At 40.4% G+C, this 13268-nt stretch overlaps 1 long non-coding RNA gene across 1 annotated transcript in view; it reads left to right on the plus strand.

Annotated features, from left to right (window-relative positions):
• The first annotated feature begins 1187 nt into the window (after positions 1 to 1187).
• Positions 1188 to 13268, plus strand: part of LOC108446448 — a 12720-nt gene continuing 639 nt past the window's right edge. The window contains exons 1-2 of the long non-coding RNA XR_001861625.1: positions 1188 to 7354; positions 8155 to 8258. This is a non-coding gene — a long non-coding RNA (uncharacterized LOC108446448). The remainder of the gene's footprint in view (positions 7355 to 8154; positions 8259 to 13268) is intronic.

Here is a 13268-nt window from a genome sequence, read left to right on the forward strand (position 1 = left end):
ACATGGGCTTAGCAATTCCTGCTAAAATGCAGTGGTTCACATCTTACTGGGTGGACACTTCATTTCTTCTCCCTCTCTTCTGGCCTAACTGAGTTGTTCTGAGAATCAGCCTGCGTAGGATTCTGTGATATTTATGCAAACATTTGCACCACATTGATTAAGAGCAGAGTGCAGCAGAGCCTTTCATAAGCCTTAATAAAATTCTGGCTATTGTCATCACTTGGCAATTCATAAAATGCTGTGCTAAAAACCCATGACCTTGTCTATTTTGTCCAGAGTGTTCCCCTGTGAGATTCATGTGGTTTCAGTCCAGCTTTTTCTTTTGTCTGTTTATATGCAGACATAACACTTAACAAGAGATAATGTGTAAACAAGAGCATGCATTATGCAGATAAATAGACTCCCACTGCTGAACAAGTCCTTAGCACTTTGCATTAAAAATAAATACAGATGCAAACCGAAATTCAATATTTATTTTAACAGCAGGACTTTATCATTGGTAGCATTTCTCTGATGTTTCCCGGATTAAATAAGTGGCTTTTAAAAGAGATTCACCAGTCCAGAAGTTTGAAGCAGTTTAAACCTTTTCTTAATAGCACCAAAGGGAGAGATAATAACAATTAGCAGTTCTTGACAATATCAGGAAATTACATCTGCATTAACTGAGAACTGCTGGATCCATGCAGCCACAAGTCTCTTTACCCACTGACAAATGTGGCCATCAGAAGTGAGAGAAAGAAGGCACCAAGATTTCCACAGATCTCAGCATTTTGGAAAATACTGAAGAGGGTTTTATTCAAGGCACAAAATGGGTTTGGATTCCATGCTCCATTGAAAATCCAGAGGAAAGAAGTATAATTCTCACTAGGCTGTTAAATACCTCCAGTATGTGCTTCTCATTAATTTTACAGGTGCTGCTTAAAAGTAAATTTGTCAGACATTCAAAAAAAAAAAAAAAAGAAAAAAAAAAGGTGGTTTCTTTTCTTTTCTTTTCTCTTTTCTTTTCTTTTCTCTTTTCTTTTTTCTTTTCTTTTCTTTTCTTTTCTTTTCTTTTCTTTTCTTTTCTTGAAAAAAAAAAGGTGGTTTCTTTTCTTTTCTTTTCTCTTTTCTTTTCTTTTCTCTTTTCTTTTTTCTTTTCTTTTCTTTTCTTTTCTTTTCTTTTCTTTTCTTTTCCTTTTTTTCTTTTCTTTTCTTTTTTCTTTTCTTTGTCTGAGAGCATCACATTGCTAAGCTTGCCTGCAGCATTTATTCTTGAGTGCTAGACTCAGTCTAGCTTCATTCTAGTTTCCCTCATCTCCCCACTCCATTGTTTTTGATGTGGTTGAGGTCAGAGGGGTAAATATGAGGTTCAAGGAATCAGGACTGGAGAGGAAAACAGTGTGTAACTCCAAGTTCTAGATTCAAGATGAGATCACTCAAAGTGGCCTGGTGGAGCTGTCAAATAATAAAGAGCAGAGCAAGGGAGTACAGCAGGAAATGTTCACAAATATTTGTTGGAATAGGGTTGCAGATACACTTTTGCATTTGAAGTGTTATAGCCAAAAGGTAAAGAAGGAATTTGAGAACTCTTCTGCAATACCAAACTGATTCCAGAAGGTTTGGAGTTGAAATTTGCCAGGCAGCTTTTGTCAAAGCAGGAAGGACTCGAGGTAAGTCAGAATTTCTAGCTGAGATCTCTCTTGCTGCAAGTTTTTTTATTGTAAAGTGAGCCCTGGAAATGATGACACTGGAACTGGTGGGACGTCCCACATCCTGTTTGTGTATAAATCTCCAAATTAACAATTTGCAATGTGCATGTATTACTAACAAATTTCAGCCTTGCAGGTTAACAGGATTTTAAAAGAACAAGGATCTGTGGTGTCTGCGCCATCATAATCAGGTGAGTTTAGAGAGGAGACTGGGACCTGGCTTGTGTCAAATCCATGACCACACCTAAAAATCAGTAGGAATGTTTCCACTCACACAAGAGAGGAGAGGATTTTTACCCTGCAGAACTCAGCAGATGCTTAGCAGGCTTTACCAGGCTTTCTGTTTTGTTGTCTCCATTCCCTCAGCAAAGTGCAACATATGGTTAACTTCCCATCATGGTTGCATCATGGTCTGTTAATGAAGCAGACATGTAAGATAATTATACTTCCCTCTTCAAACTTCCTGATTTGGCAAGCTCATCTATTGGGAATTCTGGGGCATTGCAGGGGTTTATTTTTCATTTCCTCAGTCTTCATTATCCATGAAAACCTTCACGTTTTGATTTGTTTTCATTTGAAAGTCCAATTAAACATTTCAGAATCCGGAAGAACCTTTGAAGACATTCCCCTCCTTTTTTGTTGTTGTTGTTGTTTTTATTGTTCTTGGGGGTTTATTTGGTGGCTTTTTTATTTATTTACCAGCAAAAGCAAATGTAATGTTTCATTTGGGTGATGCCAGCTGTCCATTGTGAATGCAAACGATGAGCCAGTGGAGCTACACGGCTGCCTTGAACGAATGTGTGAAATAGAAGTTACACATCCTGCAGGTGCCTCTGCTAGGAGAATCTATTCACTCAGAGCACATTTAGCTGATATATTGTACAGCTGGTCAAACAATGCCTTCAGGCTGTCTGAAAGTTTTCACAGGAAATTACGTGCTTTGGAGTTTGCTGCAAAACATCACTTTACAAAACCAGGGTAATTTTGATAGTGCTCTTTTTAGACTGCTAATTTCAGTTCTCTGCCTCTTCTATCCAATTTGCCTCTTTTATTCTTTGTTTTAATGAACTATATACAGTAAATTTCTCAGTTGCTTTGTTTTGTTTTTCTTTTCTTTCTTTTACCAGTGAAATTGATTCAGCAATGTGAATTGTTTGGTCTCTGACCCCTGGGGTCTTTACTGTGTGCTACTTGGTGCTCTAATGCTCCGTAGTTTGCAAAGCAATTATTCCCATTCTAATGGGAATTCTAATCTAGTCTAGTTATTTATTCCAAGGATACTTTATAAATCATGGCAGTTTAAAAGGCACCAGGACAGCAAATGTTGAGGGGTTCTGCAGCTTTTCATGTGCCTCTCATGGAAAATGTACACACTTAGAGAAAGGCAGGTTAAAGTAGCATAATCTGTTCTTTCCAGCTCCAGTTTCATCAGACTAATTAAAGATGCCTCCAAATCCTTTTGTATTCAAGAAAAAAAAACATGTTCTTAAAAGCCATTGAGCTTCATGTGACTTAAATGCCTGCCTGAAGTTAAACACCTTCTTAAAAGCTTGGAATAAAAGGAAACTTAAGTGCCCATGTTCCTCACAGCCAAAGCTCTCATGCAGCTTAATTAAGAGGAAGTTTGTTAATTAGAGTAGCACAAAGTACAGACTCTTAGAGACCATGCTGAAGAAAAGAATTACAAAAACAATTAACAGGGTCAAAACTATAAATACCAGAAAACTTCCTCTCCTTCCTCACTCTAATCCTAGGGGCAAGACTCCAGACATTCTCAGGGACTGGAAGAGGAGAAAAGGTTAGTGGGAGAAAGAGGCAGTGACTGCATCAGATTTCTTTGCTTCTGATGTAGGGAGAGTGGACTGCACAGGGAGGGAGTTTTTTAGCATCATCATCCAACATGGGATGCAATGGCGTAAGTTTTCTGTTGGTGTTTTTTTGACTGAAGCCTAAAGATTCAGATCAAAAGAGAGCAGTCCTCAAGAGCCCTGATGAACAAAATGAATATTCACATTAAATTTGAAAACATTGATAAACCAGTAAGATGATGTAGGTGAATTCCCACGTGACATCAAGTTTGGGGCACAGTGGTTTTTCTGGGAGTGATTTCAATAACTACAGCAAAAAGGAAATCCATATATTTGCAAGGATTCTAAGGAACTCCGATTATAATTAGTGTGATGAGCTGGGGAGAGGGATTTGGGAAGCAGCACTTAATTCCCAGGGGTGGAAGGGACAGGAGGAAACATCAGCATCTTCCTCTGAAATGGTTCCAGTTCAGTGGGAAAGCCCAGCTTGACCTTGTCTAAACATGAGGACAGAAGATGACATGAGGAAGATCCTCAGTGTCTTATTAGGCACTCAGATCCTTGTAGAAAGGAGAGGTTATGCAAATGAGTATCCTTTTTTTTTTCCTAGACTGCTGACACAAAGCACTGATGAGGTTTGGGGGAGGTGTTTTAAATTAGAAACTTGGGAAGAGTTGACAGTTGCAGAAGGGCACTGAGGTCACCCAAAGACATCTGGTAGGACTGTCAGTCAGGAACACAGTGCAATTTTGCCAAGTGTAGGGTAGGATAGAAAACTGAGCTGCATTGGAGAAGGAATAGATGAAGGTCAGGGTTGAATTCTCAAAAAGTAGCAAGGTTATGGATATGAACTACAACAAATTAGGCACAGGGCCAAATGTGCACATTAAAAATGCTGGTATGCACAAATGTTTATGAAAGTTGGAGTAATCTCTGAATTTAAACAAAAACCAAGTCAGCAAAAATTACAGGAGAAAAAAAGGTACCTTTTGAGGACAGTTGATTACGTGTCTCTAGCAGACCATGAATATAATCACCTCTGCTTATTTGGGCCTCTGTTTTTAGGATACTTTCTAATTTCATTCTTCCTGCCCTGTGTGTGTCCCCATTTCCTTCCCTCTCTCTCCCCACCCTGGCATTTTCTGTGTTCAGGAGTATTCAGGTATGATTTATTTTACTTCCCACTATTTGTTGTCACCTCTTTTCCTGACTGCTAACACTGCTAACACAGGCTTTGCTGACAGCTTGCTGGTGATTGATGTTGGGAAAATACTTGGAAGTTGCTAGTTGCTAGTGTTTTAAAAACACAGGGGTATTCTCGCTTTGTTCATTTCTGTACTGACTTCAGTGCCTGGCAGTATTTTCTTACACCAGCTGAAGACTGGCCTGTCCAGGAACAGCTGGTTTGCAAAATGGGGCCGGAAGTGTTTCAAGAACAGACATTTATGAAACACTGAAGGGACAAACCAACCAACCAACCTGCCTCCTGATACAACATAGGCAGAAAATTAAATCTGAGGAGGTAGAAGAAAAGGCTAAGATCTAAATACTGGGGTATTGTTGAGCCAAATTGTATGTGTTCTTGTTATTTCTTTTTCTCTCTTTCTGCTCGTCCTGAGTCTCTGAAATAGAGATTAAAACTAAATCAGCATGATCTGAATTGTTCCTCCAGACTAATTAACCTTAGCCCAATGATGTAGTTAGTTGTTTACAGCACTGAAATTCTTCACTGTAGAAGTGTCTGCACTGGAGATGGTCCTGACCCAAAAGTGAGGTTCAAGCATTTGTGTGTTTTGGGCAAGCAAAGTATATGGCCCAGCCTCCAGAACTGAATCCTGCCTTTCTTGTGAGCTCAGGTAAGCCTCAGATCCAAATTCAAGGAGAATCTTGAGCGTTGTCTGTGTGGTTTAACCCTGACAGCAAAGTACCATGCAGCTCCCTGCTCACTGTCCCCAGCGGGGCGGGGAGCCCGCACTACGCAGCAACAATCAAAGCAGTGTTATCTACATCATTCCCATGCTAAATCCAAAACACAGCACTGCAGCAGCTACAAGGAAGAAAGTTAACTCTCTCCCATCCAAAGCCAGAACATTGTCCCCTCAAAGGGTTATATTTCAAACGCTGAGCTTTGGCAGGTGAGGATGAATTGGATGAGGAACCCAAGCTGACAACAGAGCACTTTGCTTTAATACAGAAACAGCTTGGAAGTCAATCTGGCTGAAACTTTAACATGGCTCCAGTGACATTGCTACGGAAGACTCCTTTGCTAGGCAATCATGCATTGCCACTTCTTAGGGAAGCAGAATTCTTGGTTGCATTGCAAACCTTAATATTCACAAGGATAATGCAAAAAATATAGAATATACTGTGAGTGTGGAATATCTATAAGGACTTGAATGAGGTTGTAAGAGAGATTTCTGTGGAATCTTCACATTGTCAGAACTAATTACTTCCTGTCTGGAGGAATGGTTCTCATCTTTGTTATGGTAGCAATGTTTTGGGCAGTACTGGCATGTTACTCTGAAGTTGGATTGGATGTTAGTCTGGAAACCCAACATGTCAATTCTAGAAATGGTCTAAATCCTCATGAGCTGCAGGGGTGCTTAGTTCTGTGAGACCACACTTCATTAATCCTCTTTTCAGATTTGTTCCTTTAGTCCAGTGATTCGTGATCCCCCAAGAAGTGTGCAGACCCAGTGGCTCTATTTCCCCTAAAAGGCCTATAAAAAGAGAGAAGCCTGGGCCTGAACTGCAAGGTTCTATAGTTTGGGGAGGAAAAGGTAGGGTAGGCTGATCCTGTTGCTGTTTTGCTCAACACAAAGGTTCAGTTTCCTTGACAAATGATGGACAGTGCCTCCAAAATTGGAACTTTGATCCCAAAGGGGCCCTATGTTATTATAACATAAAGAATGGTTATTAAACTGTCAGAGGGTTAATAGTTTCATCTTAATAATCTTGATAGATGGTACACATTTCACCAGTGCTCCAAAAGCCCACAATGAGCTTTAAAATATTTTACTATTGGCTTGCCCTTCATCTCCCAAGGAAGTCTAAGGAGAACTCTTCCTGCTAATAAATTCTTTATCATAACATAGCTGGTTGTCCCTTTGTAGAAGGGAAACATATCCTTTGCTGTGCAGCCTGATTAATTGGTCTAATTTTATCAGGAAAATTAAATCCTCTTCGTTATCTGGGAAGTTATTTAAAGAAGTCTGAGCAAAACCCCAGCCCATGAGCCTGATGACTTTATTAACTATTACTTTTTAAGTGAGTTCTGTCTGAAGGATTCCCTTCAACTTTGAGGGCTATTTGTCTTCTGTTCTCAGGATTTCAGGATGACAAATGGGATGTCAGATATGACTTACTGTAAGACCTTATGGGATTCATAGAGGGTAGCTTTTACCCTTAGCTCTAGATGCTCTGTATGAGGCAGCCTGTAAATCTGGCCAATTTTAATGACCAAACCAGGTATCTCAGTGGCTTTACAACAGGCAAAGTAGCTGCACTCTTAACTGAAGCAGTTCTTAAAACATTATTGATCTTTGAGTGAGAAAAAGTAGTAAAATATGTGCATAGAAATATGCATGGGGGTTGATCCCGGTCCTGTGTCTGTAGTACATAAAACAAAGGAGACTCTTGGCAGTTTTAAAACATTATAAACTAATGCTTTACTTCTCTTTGCTTAGACCTGTATCAGAAAAGGAGAATTTCCCCAGATGTGCAAAGCCGAGGAAGATCTTAATCTTTGTATTTTCCAGAACTATTCCATGCTGAATATAACAACCAGACTGAAGGACTCTGCTAATTCACTTTACACTGGCCTCATCCCTGATGGAAAGGGCAACAGCTGGCAGTGAGGTGGGACCACGAAGGGTATAAACCCTCATGCTTTAGATCATAGGCCAATTAACAACAGCCTGTGTTTAGGAAGAGATTTTCCCACAGGTTTATAGGATTGTGAGAGTATATTTGCTGCCCAGGACCGTGTCCAGGTGTCTTCTGAATGTCTCCAAGGCCCGTGAATGCCTCTACAGCCTCTCTGATCAACCTGTGCCAGTGTTTGGTCACCCTCACAGGGAAAAAGTGCTTCCTGATGTTCAGGCAGCACCTCCTGTGTTTCAGCTTGTGCCCTTTTCCTCTTGTTCTGTCACTGGGCACCACTGAGAAGAGCCTGGCTCAGTCTTCTCTGCACCCTCCCTTCAGTGTGGTGGAAACAACGAGTAATAGGCTGAGAAGAAATGGCCTCAAGGTGCCCCAGAGGAGTTTAGACTGGATATTAGGAAAAATTTCTTCACCAAAAGGTTTATCAAGCACTGGAACAGGCTGCCCAGGGAAGTGGTTGAGCTGACTTCTCTGGAAGTATTTAAAGGATATGGTTTAGTGGTGTACTCAGCAGTGTTATGTTAAGGGTTGGACTCTAAGATCTTAAAGGTATTTTTTAACCCAGATGATTCTATGATTCAGGTATTTATATACACTGATCAGCTCTCCCCTGAGCCCTCTGCAGCCCAGGACCTTGTCAGCCTTCCTTGCTGCAAAGACATGCTCTGGCTCATGTTCTATGTGTTGTGCACCAGGACCCCCAGGTCATTTTCTGCCAAGCTGCTCTGCAATAGGTCGGCTCCCAGCATAAGCTCCTTGTTCCTTCCCACTTGCAGGGAATTCCTCCCCTGGCACAGGAGGGCTGCTCCTTGGTGGTTGATCAGTTCTTTCAACGCTTCACAGAAGGCACTGAAGGATAATTTGCATCTACTAAACCAGAGTAAGTAATGACAGTAATGCAGACAACAGCCCGCTGTTATATATTACACTCTATAAAGTTTGGAGGGAGACATTAAAACATAAGTGAAAGCCTTTTATTGATTGTCCAGGAAGGGGATCTAGAGATTAAAAACTAGCTACAGGAAAGGAAAACAGAAAGCACAAATGCTGCAGAGTTCTGTTCTTGGACACTTTTCCTTTATAGTTCACTGCTTTAAGTTTTAATGCTTCATGATAAATCATATTAAACACTTAATATTTGTATGTAACAACCTGAAATGTATATCTTTATAAGATTAAAAGCATAGTAGAACGTGGAGAAGGCTGTCCATTATATTTATTAATAAGTTTAACATAGGTGCAGTGGTCAGGCATATATGATTTTTATATATATATACTTATATATAATTTATATATGAAATAAACCTGAGGGGAATATGTTGTGGGAATGGCTATGGTGCCATCTTCCCTATCCATAAGAAAGGTGCAATGAAATATCCTAAACCTCACAAAGCACAAAGTCTGGACAAATATTTTATGGTAAAAGACAAAACAAACCCACATGTATTATGCCCTTCACTGTCAACATGATAACTTGTGAGTGTTCTTTTTCCTGCATCTTTCTTCTATTATTATCATCCTGTCTGAGCTAAATGACCTGTGACAGATGAGAAATGCAGTATAGTTCATGGGCAAATATCACACTCAGTATTGGATATATTGTGAGAGTATTGCAACCTGCTATGCTGAAGCTTAACAGAAATGCAAAATAATTTATTTTATTCAGTCTGGAACAAATTTCCAGGTAGTTGATTAAATGAAATGCTGGATGAGACTTCATTGTGTTACACTTTTCTGATTGAAAGATTGGCTTCTGTGACTTTGTATGGAAGATAAGAGCAGTGGGAACATCCTGGTCAAATATGTGATGGCAAATCAGACTCAATGCTGCAATAAACATAGTATAATACTTCTGGCATTCATGCTTCGTTCCCTGAGGGTTTTGGAGATATTTCCAGTTTTGATTTTTGGTGTGGAAGTTGGATGCTTGCCTCTCTTAAGCCCAGGTTACAGCAGCATCTTTTTTTGGACTGAATTTAAACCAATATAATGGTCCTGGTGTTGGGACTGGGGCAGGAGGAAGTCAATACTTTTAAGGCCCCTTCCAGCTATATATATTCTATAAACATGTTCCACCTTCAGAGCTGGGCACTGATATTAAGTTAGCTTCCAGGTTTTTTATCTCCATGTAAAATACACATTTTGCTCCTTCACAGAACAGAGAACAAGTCCTCCCCTGTGAAGCCACCTTTTATTCCTTTGCAGGACGTTCTTCTGGTGGCAACCTGCCATTTTTCAGGAGCACTAGGATGAAACAAAAGTAGTACCCATGAGTTACAGTCCCTGAGTTTTGTAGCCCTTTCTGTATAGCTGAAGTGTAATTTATAGTGAATACTAGGCAAGGCATATTCCTTGGTTAGTGAGTTCTTATTTTTATGTGCTCCTTCCAAACTCATTGTGGGTTAGGCAGATTTTTTTCCTTAAACTGATGCTGTTCTCTCCATATAAATCCAGCATTAATTCTATGGCTGATATCCCATCTGGCTCTGGGAGTGGTCTCTCTGATGCTGTGATAGAGCTTATTTCATTAAAGGTGGCTGGAACAACAATGCCTTCAGTTCAGTTCTGCCCTCTTCTAATCAATTCATTTAAATAATGTTTAAATTTGAGGACAGGTGAGTGATTTGTTTGAAGTTAATGACAGCCAAATGAAAGGATAAGATAGTTCACAGATAAAGGTGAGTCAATTTCACTCATCTTGTCTATGAACTTGTGACTCAAAGGTGTTTTGTTCTTCAGCTGCTCCTTGAAACATGACCTGGTCCATGAAATTCTTATTAATTGATTTGGCTGTTGGTTTTAAATTCTGTATCTGATAACTCAGTGACTATTGCTTATTTTTATTTTTTAAAATTTGATCTGCAGAATTAATTGTTATTATCTTGTAGTAGTTGAAGTACATTTCTTGAAGATAATGTAAGATGTGCACTTTCTGCCAAATTTTAGCAGCTTGTTAATGCTAATCCCAAGCACCATCTTGTCTCTGAAAACAACATCAAATTAAAAATTGCTTTTACAAGAAATTCAACAGATCAAGTCAATATTTTGCAAAACAGCTTGGGTTGTCACTGAGCAGAAATGGTTTTCCTTGCCTCAACAGCTAAGCTCAGCTGTTGTTTGCATGGATTTTCAACAGGAAGATATAGATCTTCAGTTCTGGAATGAATGTTCTCTGAATCCCAGTTTCTTTTGACCAGGCCTGTATCTGGTGGCCAGTGCTGTATGACTCAGAGCTCTGTTGGTCAGTAGTTTGTGTAAATTTTAATTTCTGTATGTGAGGAGTTTGTGTGCTAGGGGAGATGAATTCTCTGCTGTGTTGATGTGGACTTCATCCTCCAGTGGTCATCCAACTCAAGGTCCTTTCAGGTGGAAAAATCTTCAGGCATTGGGGTCCATGTACTGACTCTAGAGATAGAGACATTTACTGAGTGTGACATGCAGCCAGGAGTGAGATTTTGTCAGAATTTCTGACATGCCAGAACTTAATTATTTTCTGTCTCATACATGTTGCACTCAGGACCTGAGGGATTCGCTTTTCTACTTTAGGATGGCAGGTTAGGAAATAATAAACTTTAGCCTGTTAGATGGCAAATACATAGGAATTACTAATTATGATGTTGAATAGTGTCTTTGAGAGGTGAACAGCCAAGCTGGCTGATTTAAGGTGCCTTTTGTCAAGGATGAAAACAGTGACATTAAACTGTATTTTTCTGGTATCTGTTAATTCTGGGTTACTGGGGAAATCACAGAATTCCTATTTCAAATTGACTTTGGTGATATGGACAGTGAAATCCATGTTAGCATGATGTCTCTCTCAGGCCCAGTGTTGGGCTAATGACAGAGTTGATTTATACAGAATCAATAGCTTTAGATAAAAGTAAATGCAAGTAGAGGGGAGTTTTTGGAGAATGTCAGTCAGATTTATGTCTTTTTGATTAAAGACTGCTTTGATATCCACAAAGATGTAATAGACTTTTGCAGTGATCTAGGATTTGATGTAATATCATGGTTGCTTGAAGACGGAACGGTCTTTGGATTTGTCAGTGTGACTTTAATTTATTGGGATCTTGCCTAATGTAGAAGTAGTTGTCAGTGGGAAGCCACTACCCCAAACCAGAGTGGCTTTTTGGCGCATTTCAGTATGGTCCATGGCATTCAACACCTGGGAGTAAAAGTACTCTTAAGGTTCATAAAACTTGTGACACGAAGGGCATCAAAATGTTGAATGGTGAGGGCAAAGGACAATCTTGCAGATCAAGGTCACTAAGAGGAGCTGGGCTCCACTGCCATAAAAGTCCCATTCAAACAATATGGATTTCAAATCATCACTGATTTAGAAACAATGAACAGCAGTAATAGCCTTGGATTAGGGAATTGTATACTCCCAAATCAAAAAAGGTGAATTTTTTGGCATCAGACAATCTCAAGCCTTCAATGCAAGGTTTTGTCAGAGGCCTACTGAGGTGTGGGCTTTTGGTAAGGAATGAAGGAGTAGGAGGTGATAAAAAAAGGAATTTTATCTGTCTAGTGCATTGGCAAAGACTCTGGTCTTTTTTCCTCTGTTCTTGAAAAACTGTTTTGTGATCCAGTGTTAAAAACTACAGCCAGTGTAGAAAACAGGCTCCAAAATTATCCAGAGACTGGAGAGGACTTAGCAATAAGAAGTGCAAAACCAGTTCAGTCTGTGTAGGTCTCAAAAAGATGGCAATGCGGTGATTTGATTGCAAAATGTGGGTGCCTTTGACAAGAGAAATCAATGGGTAGTAGTGAGCCCTTCAAATGAGCATGGGAAGACACAACAGGTCAGTCACTGGAAGTTGATGCCAGACAAACTCAAATGAGACACAGTTTTAACTATGCAGAGCACAAGCTCCCAAAAGAAATGTTTGGTCTCTGAGTTGCTGGGTTTTTTTGAAATCGAGACTGAGTCCCTCTATGAATGGCATCCTTTAGCTGTACAGAAGTTACTGGGCTTTTTTCTTTGGTAACTGGGTGAAATGTAGTAGTGTGGCACACAGGAGGTCATTCAAGATGATTGTAAGGGTCTTGTCTACATTTAAGCTCTATGAATAAATGTTTAAGTAAAGCCCAGCTCCTTCATTTTGTGTAGTCCAACAGGCTGTTTGTATTTCATTTTATTCTCTGGTACAAGACTTACTTTCAGCATCCAATGTATGCATGGATTGAGGAGAGGTGGCTCTGCACTTGGGCATCCCTGAACCAGGGTTTGATTTTGTGGTTTGTGTTTGTGGCCTGTGTTTGTGGTCCGGCCAGCCTGGCCTGGGAGCACTCAGGGACTGCCTTGTGCCCATCAGATTTTGTAACACACAGTCCCATGCAGCCCAACCCCCTGTGTTTGGAGCATCAGCTTTTCCAGATTTTAATCACTCTCCTTAGCCTTGACCAGACGAAGGAGCCGAAAGTGCCTCTCAGCCATGCCGCAAGGCCGTGAAATTGTGTTAAGCGCTGCTTGTGAAAATGACTGGATCTGCTATTTTAGTCTGAGTGCCTCCATGTTTTTTGAAATTGTAATTTTCCTGTGCTGCTGTGTGTAAAGGTGACCCCTGTGTGCTGGGCCCCGGGCAGTTTGCTGCAGACAGCTCATCAGCGTGATTCATTTGGCGGGGTACTCAGTCAGCACCTCCTCAGCAGCAGCCGAGCAGGATGGAGCTCATCTCTGATATGCCGGGATATAAAGGCACCTACTAGAGATGCAGAACTCTCTGAAGATGCATTAGGGTTTAATTTTTGTGGCAGCAACACATTTACCAGGGGCACAAAGATTATAGCCCCTCATTCGGCCTGGTAGCAGCCGTGCAGGGAAAGGCAGGGCAGCGTCACCTGAGGAGCCCTGAGCTCCTGCTGGAGAGGGAGGGCTGAGTGATGCATT

The sequence above is a fragment of the Corvus brachyrhynchos genome, unplaced genomic scaffold, assembly GCF_000691975.1.
Source record: "Corvus brachyrhynchos isolate BGI_N302 unplaced genomic scaffold, ASM69197v1 scaffold565, whole genome shotgun sequence".
Taxonomy (NCBI): Eukaryota; Metazoa; Chordata; class Aves; order Passeriformes; family Corvidae; genus Corvus; species Corvus brachyrhynchos.